This window comes from Podarcis bocagei (assembly GCF_964188305.1).
Source record: "Podarcis bocagei genome assembly, chromosome: 10".
NCBI classification, from domain to species: Eukaryota; Metazoa; Chordata; class Lepidosauria; order Squamata; family Lacertidae; genus Podarcis; species Podarcis bocagei.
Window position 1 is genome coordinate 5,195,412 of NC_138135.1, and position 7,375 is coordinate 5,202,786.

At 48.9% G+C, this 7,375-nt stretch overlaps 1 protein-coding gene across 1 annotated transcript in view; it reads right to left on the minus strand.

Moving 5' to 3' along the window:
• The window catches only part of LOC308596854 (uncharacterized protein), a gene marked incomplete at its 3' end in the record, with an annotated part of 40,124 nt that extends 33,905 nt beyond the window's left edge, over positions 1-6,219 (minus strand). The window contains exons 1-2 of the mRNA XM_081212161.1: positions 6,178-6,219; positions 3,350-3,494 (exon numbers count right to left, since the gene is read on the minus strand). The remainder of the gene's footprint in view (positions 1-3,349; positions 3,495-6,177) is intronic.
• Between the last annotated feature and the right edge of the window lie 1,156 nt (positions 6,220-7,375).

The window sequence follows — 7,375 nt, forward strand, 5'->3', positions numbered from 1 at the left end:
TCTGAGTTCATTGCTGTGAAGAAGAGGGGACTCTGAGAGGAACATGTCCTGCACTCCATACATCTAAATGGGTTCTCCCATCTGAGACTCCCTTGATGTTTCTTAAACACTCCATTATAACTAAAGCACTTTCTGTAATCCTTCCATTTAAACTGCTTCTCCGCTTTGAGTTTGTTGATGGTTTGTCGGGTTTCAACTCTTAAAGTTCTTCCTGTCCATGAGTCTGTTGATCATAGAATCATAGACTCACAGAGCTGGAATAGACCACAAGGGCCATCGAGTCCAACCCCCTGCCAAGCAGGAAAATGTAGGACCTCCCCTAGGACTGAACCTTTATTTCCTTTCCTGAAATTTATATGGTTTGTCTCTTGGGTGCGTTTGTTGGCGTAAATTAAAGGGTTCCACTCTGACTGAAGCTCCTTCCACACGCCATAGATTTAATTGGTTTCTCCCATGTGTGTCTGCTGATGTTTTCTAAGATTTCCACTTTGACTGAAGCTCTTCCCACACTCCAGGCATTCAAATGGTTGCTCCCCTGTGTGAGTCCGTTGATGTCTTCTAAGGCTTCCATTATGAAGAAAGCTCTTTCCACACTCCATACATTTAAATGGTTTCTCCCCTGTGTGAGTCCATAGATGAATACTGAGGTGTCCACTCTGACTGAAGCTCTTTCCGCACTCCATACATTTAAATGGTTTCTCCCCTGTGTGAGTCCGTTGATGTGTTCTAAGGGATGCATTGAAATTAAAGCTCTTTCCACACTCCATGCATTCATATGGTTTTTCACCTGTATGAGTCCGCTGGTGTAATTTAAGGGTTCCATTCTGACTGAAGCTCTTTCCGCACTCCATACATTTATATCGTTTCTCCCCTGTGTGAGTCCGTTGATGTGTTCTAAGGGATGAATTGGATCTAAAGCTCTTTCCACACTCCATGCATTCATATGGTTTTTCATCTGTATGAGTCCGCTGGTGTAATTTAAGGTTTCCATTCTGACTGAAGCTCTTTTCGCACTCCATACATTTATATGGTTTCTCCCCTGTGTGAGTCCGTTGATGTATATTGAGGTGTCCACTCTGACTGAAGATCTTTCCACACTCCAGGCATTCAAATGGTTTCTCCGCTGTGTGAGTCCGTTGATGATTTCTAAAGCTTCCATCTTGATGAAAGCTCTTACCGCACTCCATACATTTAAATGGTTTCTCACCTGTGTGAGTCCGTAGATGAATACTGAGGAGTCCACTCTGACTGAAGCTCTTTCCGCACTCCATACATTTAAATGGTTTCTCCCCTGTGTGAGTCCGTTGATGTGTTCTAAGGCTTCCATTCTCACTGAAGCACTTTCCACACTCCATGCATTCATATGGTTTTTCACCTGTATGAGTCCGCTGGTGTAATTTAAGGTATCCACTCTGACTGAAGCTCTTCTCGCACTCCATACATTTATATCGTTTCTCCCCTGTGTGAGTCCGTTGATGTGTTCTAAGGGATGAATTGGAATTAAAGCTCTTTCCACACTCCATGCATTCATATGGTTTTTCACCTGTATGAGTCCGCTGGTGTAATTTAAGGTGTTCACTCTGACTGAAGCTCTTTCCGCACTCTATGCATTTAAAAGGTTTTTCACCCGTGTGAGTCCGTTGATGTCTTCTAAGGACGCCATTCTGACTGAAGCTCTTTCCGCACTCCATACATTTAAATGGTTTTTCCTCTGTGTGAGTCCATTGATGTGCTCTAAGCCTTCCATTATCAGTAAAGCTCTTTCCACACTGCACACATTTATATGGTTTTTCCCCTGTGTGAGTCCGTTGATGTGTTTTAAGCCTTCCATTTTTAATAAAGCTCTTTCCGCACTCCATACATTTATATGGTTTCTCCCCTGTGTGAATCCGCTGGTGTAATTTAAGGTATCCATTATCACTAAAGCTCTTTCCGCACTCCATACATTTATATGGTTTCTCCCCTGAGTGAGTTTGTAGATGAATATTTAAGTGTCCACTCTGACTGAAGCTCTTTCCACACTCTATGCATTTAAAAGGTTTTTCACCCGTGTGAGTCCGTTTGTGCCGTTTAAGGTGGCCACTCTGACTGAAGCTCTTTCCGCACTCCATACATTTAAATGGTTTCTCTCCTGTGTGAGTCCGTTGATGTGTTCTAAGGCTTCCATTGAAACTGAAGCTCTTTCTGCACTCCATACATTTAAATGGTTTTTCCTGTTGGAGGTCGTTGATGTGAGCTATGTATGCTCATTCAGTGAAGCATATTCCACATTTGACACATTTTAATTTCTCTTCCTAATTAAACTGAAGGTGCCCGATCCCCTGAAGTTGTGACTGTCTTCTCCTTCACCTTCTTCAGAGTGGGAGGACGGAAATCCTGTTTGGGTTTCAAGGAAGAGAACAAAGGAAAAGAGAGCACATCAGATGCCATTAGCACCACCTCATATTTCAACATATCCTACATTTCCCCGCATCCTACCCTTGTTCCAAATTTTTAGGAAATGAAAATGCAATGTCATCAAATGATAGTAATGCATCAGCAACCTTTCATAATCCTCAATCAGCAGCATGATAAAGCAGCATGATATTGGAATGCAGACTTTTCAAACCAATTGTTTCCTCACCAGGAAAGGTAGCTGCTCTCTTTCCATGAAAAGGCCCTCTCTTTCTCTGGTCCATCGTTCCTTTGGACATTTCCCATCCTCTGCAACATAATCCTCCATCCACCTCTGTCTCTTAATGAATCACCTGCACAGTCCCATTGGCCTCAGGAGGTCCATATGGACTATTATGTGAGACCTAGGTCTATGCCTTTTCCAGGGACTGTGGTCTGGGTTAGTCAGAGAACTAGTGACAAGTCTTGGTGCTTCGGGTCAGCTGAATGGGTGCTCAGGGAAGCTCCTGTTCTTGGAGATGGACCTCTGTCTAGATGCCTTGCATTGCATGGAAAGAGAAGGAGAAGCAGAAGGAAAGCAGCTGACGCATGGGAATCCCAGACGGAGAAACCCACCCCCATTGCTCCTTATAATAATGAGGTGCAGCCTGATCTTTTCCTGTCTCCTGAATCAGGACTATCCTAAATTAACACTTACAAATCTGAATACTAAAGGCAAATAGATAACTGTACTTAATGGAAACTTCATCCTTGAATATGTAGTATTGATTCATTAACAGCCTGAAGTTATGTTGTTTCTTGAAAAATAAATTTATTCCTGATCTGTCTTAAATATCATAATGATAGGATGGCTTGGGGTGTTAGGGGAGCGGTAGTACCTTTGGTGGGCGACATGTAGTCCACCTTGTGGGGTAATTTTTCCACCATTGGTCCCCACCCTGCACTCAGCTCTCACCTGTGGCTTCCAGAAGCTGTCAGCATGCAACAGAGGCAGCGATCCAAGCAACGGCTTCAACGGGCTAGCTAAACTAGGTGAGGATATCTTCTGAGTCTCAAATTCTTGGTGGGTTGGGGAATTCTGCTGCAGGTGAAGGCAGACCCTGGTGGATGGAGAGGAGGAGAACAACAGTGAATCCCACAGTCAAAAAGGCAGATTCCGCCCATGCTGCAGAGGAAAGTGAAGGGCTGATGTGATTGTCAACCGGGGAAGGAAGCCAATCGAGAAGGAAAACTCTGATCCTAAACCTTCACTGCCTTGTGAGTTATCTTCAGGAGAAGAGAAGGCTATGCGGGGAAATGTACACAAATCCAGAATGGACTCTCTAAGACGGTTGGATGGTGTCCTGCACACCTCCTTCCAGCATCTCTGATGGCCCCTTGAAAGCTAATGAAAGTCTTGGGCCTGGAGCTTTTGGAGGGGCAGGACCAGGAAAGCTTCTGCCACCATTATCCTTCCAATTCGGATTCAGGCCTCATCATGGGACGGAAACTGCCCTGGTTACGCTGCTTGATGATCTCCGATGGGCTAGAGACCAAGGGGGAAAAAGCTCTTTCCTGGTTCTGCTGGATCTCTCAGCGGCTTTGGAGACCTTTGGCCATGGTGTCCTACTGGACCCTCTAGGGGAGCTAGGGGCACAACTGTGCAGTGGTTCTCCTCCTTCCTCCTGGGCCATGTCCAGAAAGTGGTGTTGGGGGATGAGTGTTCAGACCTCTGGGCTCTCACTTGCGGGGTTCCTGAGGGCTCCATCCTCTCCCCCATACTTTTTAATATCTATATGAAGACGCTGGGAGAGATCATCAGGGGGTTTGGGTTGGGTGTTCCCCGGTATGTGGATGATACCAAGCTCTGCCTCTCTTTTAAATTGTAACCAGTGAAGGTACTGTATGAGTGTCTGGAGGCAGTTGAAGGATGGATGGTGGCTAACAGATAGAGGTTGAATCTTGACAAGACAGAAATACTGTCCCAGGGGGAAAGGGGGCAGGCAGGTGTGGGAGACGCCCTAGACCTGATGTAGGTAACTGTGCCCCAAAAGGACCAGGTGCACAACCTGGGGGTCATTTTGGACTCACAGCTGTCCATGGAGGCGCAGGTCAATTCTGCGTCCAGGGCAGTTGTCTGCCAGCTCCATCTGGTACGCTGGCTGAGACCCTCCATGCCTGGAGACTGTCTCCCCAGAGTGGTGCATATTCTTTTGATCTCCCGCTTGGACTACTACCATGCGCTACATGGGGCCATCTTTGAAGGTGACTCCTAAACTGCAACTAATCCAGAATGTGGCAGCTAGAGAACAGAATGGGAGCAGCCGCTGAGACCACATAACACCAGTCTGAATGGGTCTTCACTGACTCCCAGTACATTTCTGGTGCTGACCTTTAAATTGTTGTGGTTGCATTTTTCAGGCATAGATTCCCGTTATGCCTTCAGTCACAAATTTATTTGCTGAAGGAATTTTTTGCTGTCTCTGAGCTTTATTTCCTACTCTGCTAATTGTATGTCAGACTTGCTCTGGAGATCATTGTGGAGCAGCAAGATCATTGACCTAAGGCCCTACAGCCTCACTCTCTATAGACCTGAAGGAGTGTCTCCACCCCCATCGCTCAGTCTGTACACTGAGGTCCTCCTTCGAGGGTCTTCTGCTGGTTCACCCCCCCACCCCCATTGAGAAGGGAAAGGAAATGGGCAACTATCTGACATTTAGAAGACAGCTGAAGGCAGCCCTGTATCGGGAGGTTTTTAATGTCTGATGTTTTACTGTCTTTTATTTGTACTGTAAGCTGCCCAGAGTGGCTGGGGAAACCCAGCCAGTTAGGCAAGGTAGAAATACTACAATCATTCGTATTATATTGTTATTCTTTTGTAGTTATTTTGGATTTTGTACTGCAATATCAGCTCACAAAATGTCATGGGTGGAGAAAATCACAGGGCTGCCATAAACTGTAATCCCACCCACAACTACTCATTCACATACAGTCTGTAAATTTGGGGAGGTCACATACCTCATCTGTGCTAATACTGGCAGTTTTTGGCCTGTATAGGCACACCTTGTATGTAGAGCCTCCAGCCACAGGCACTGTCTATCATGAAAATGGGTCCTTTGACTGGGAAGAATCTCAGCTTGTCAGTCACTCTGACATTCCCTACCAAAAATAAGAGGAACAGAAATGCTTTTGAGGTGCAACTTCTGTATCAATCCTGCGAGGCATTCCATGGACTCTGCACCCCTGTTTCTGATGACAGGTGTACATTATCCTCATCCTCAATGAAGCAGGCAGTGGAAAAGACATTAAAGATGGAAGCCTGAGAGAGAGGAAAAGGTTTCTGGCTGCTTCGGGGGGGGGGGGGATTGTGGAAACAAAGAGCTCCTTCTGAGAAGGCCTCTCCCCTCCCCTCTTCCTCTCCGGATTTGAACCCCTGCGACTGGGCAGGGCAGGGGTTTATGTGGGCAGGGGTTTATGTGGGCGTGAAGAGGATGCAGCTTGCAAGAAGGAAGCCACAGGGGGGTCTCTATCCAGGCGTCCCTCGAGCCCGTTAACCCTTTCATGACCCGCCTTTCTCCGTGCAGATCCCACAGGGACCCAGGGATCCCTGCGTGGGGGAAACGGGGCAAAGGAGCCCTCTTGGGACCCCCTCGGTGGGCGCCCCAAGTCCGCCACTGCCAAGGCGCAGCACGGGTGCAGGGATCTAGGCCATGCCGACGGGACCCACGAATGGCGCTTTCGGGACCTTGCGGGGGTCTCTGGGTCCTTTTCTGTCCTTCCCCCCCCCCCCCGCGACCCCTTTACCTCTTTGTCCTCGCTTCAGATGCTCCTTTCCTTTCCTGCAACATCCGGGCCGGGGGCGGGGCGGTGTCGCCTGCTTCCCCTCCTCCCCTTTCCGAAAGCTTGCGCCCCTAGAGCTACGGCGCAGAGCAGCAATCTGGAGTGGAAGCTCCACTTCCGGGAGAAGCAGGCAGGTTGGGAACAGAGTTCTATTCCCGGAACAGAGGTCAGATGGCGAGGAGGAGGGGCAACATATTGGGGAGGGGATTTGGGATTGTGGGGGCGGGGTGAGGGAAGGATGTGCCGGGAGGGGAGGAATTGGGGGGAGGGAGAGGAAGGTTTCCCTCCTCCCCTCTTCCATCTGTGGATCAGGAGAGCGGGGGAGGGGCTGATCCCGCAAACTAATTACAAAGTGGGGTCCCCCCCCAATGTTTACATTGTAAAATCCTTCCCTCCCCCACCCCACGCCACCAGCCGTGCGTCCGTGCTTTAGGTATTGGTGCTCTTCAAACCAGGAATGGGGGGGGGGCGGTTAAACGACACCCCAAGTCCCCACCACAGCCTCGGACGAAGGCCAGGACAATGACCATTTGCACAGGCACCTTCCATGCACAGCAGCAAAGAGGCTCAGAAAAGCAGCCTATACAATTGTAGCAAGAAGCGGATACCATGAATCGGACTGTTTCCTCCAACTATCCAATATGCCCAATGACTCCTCTGGAATTGGGGGATCCAGGGCTCCCCCTGACTCCATAATCCCTTAGGAGGCAGGAGGCGATCAAGGGCAGCACATGTCCCAGACAGAAATCCCTCGGGGTGGCGGATTGAATTCTGATGCATTCAAAGGAGAAGCGCAGGAAAGCCTTCCAGTTGGGGGGATGTCCGAATACTATTATGGTTCTTTGGGGAAGAGGGTAGTTAAAATGTGTGGGAAAATAGGGTTACCAACGGGCAGGGTGACGTGCTCATTTTTCTAAATGCCAAAGACTCCTACTTTGTGACATATTTGTGATGTATCCAGTGGCGTAGCGTGGGGGGTGCCAGGGGTGCCGGCCGAACCGGGCGCAACATCTGGGGGGGCGCGAGTCCAGAGGGAAGGGACAAGTTCCTTCCTCCGCCGGGCTCCCCGCCGCCACCGACAGCCTTGTGCCCTAGTGCGCGTGCGCCCGCCGCCGCTGCGGCTGCGCTCCACTCACTGCTCGCAGGAGGAGCAGCCGCTGCA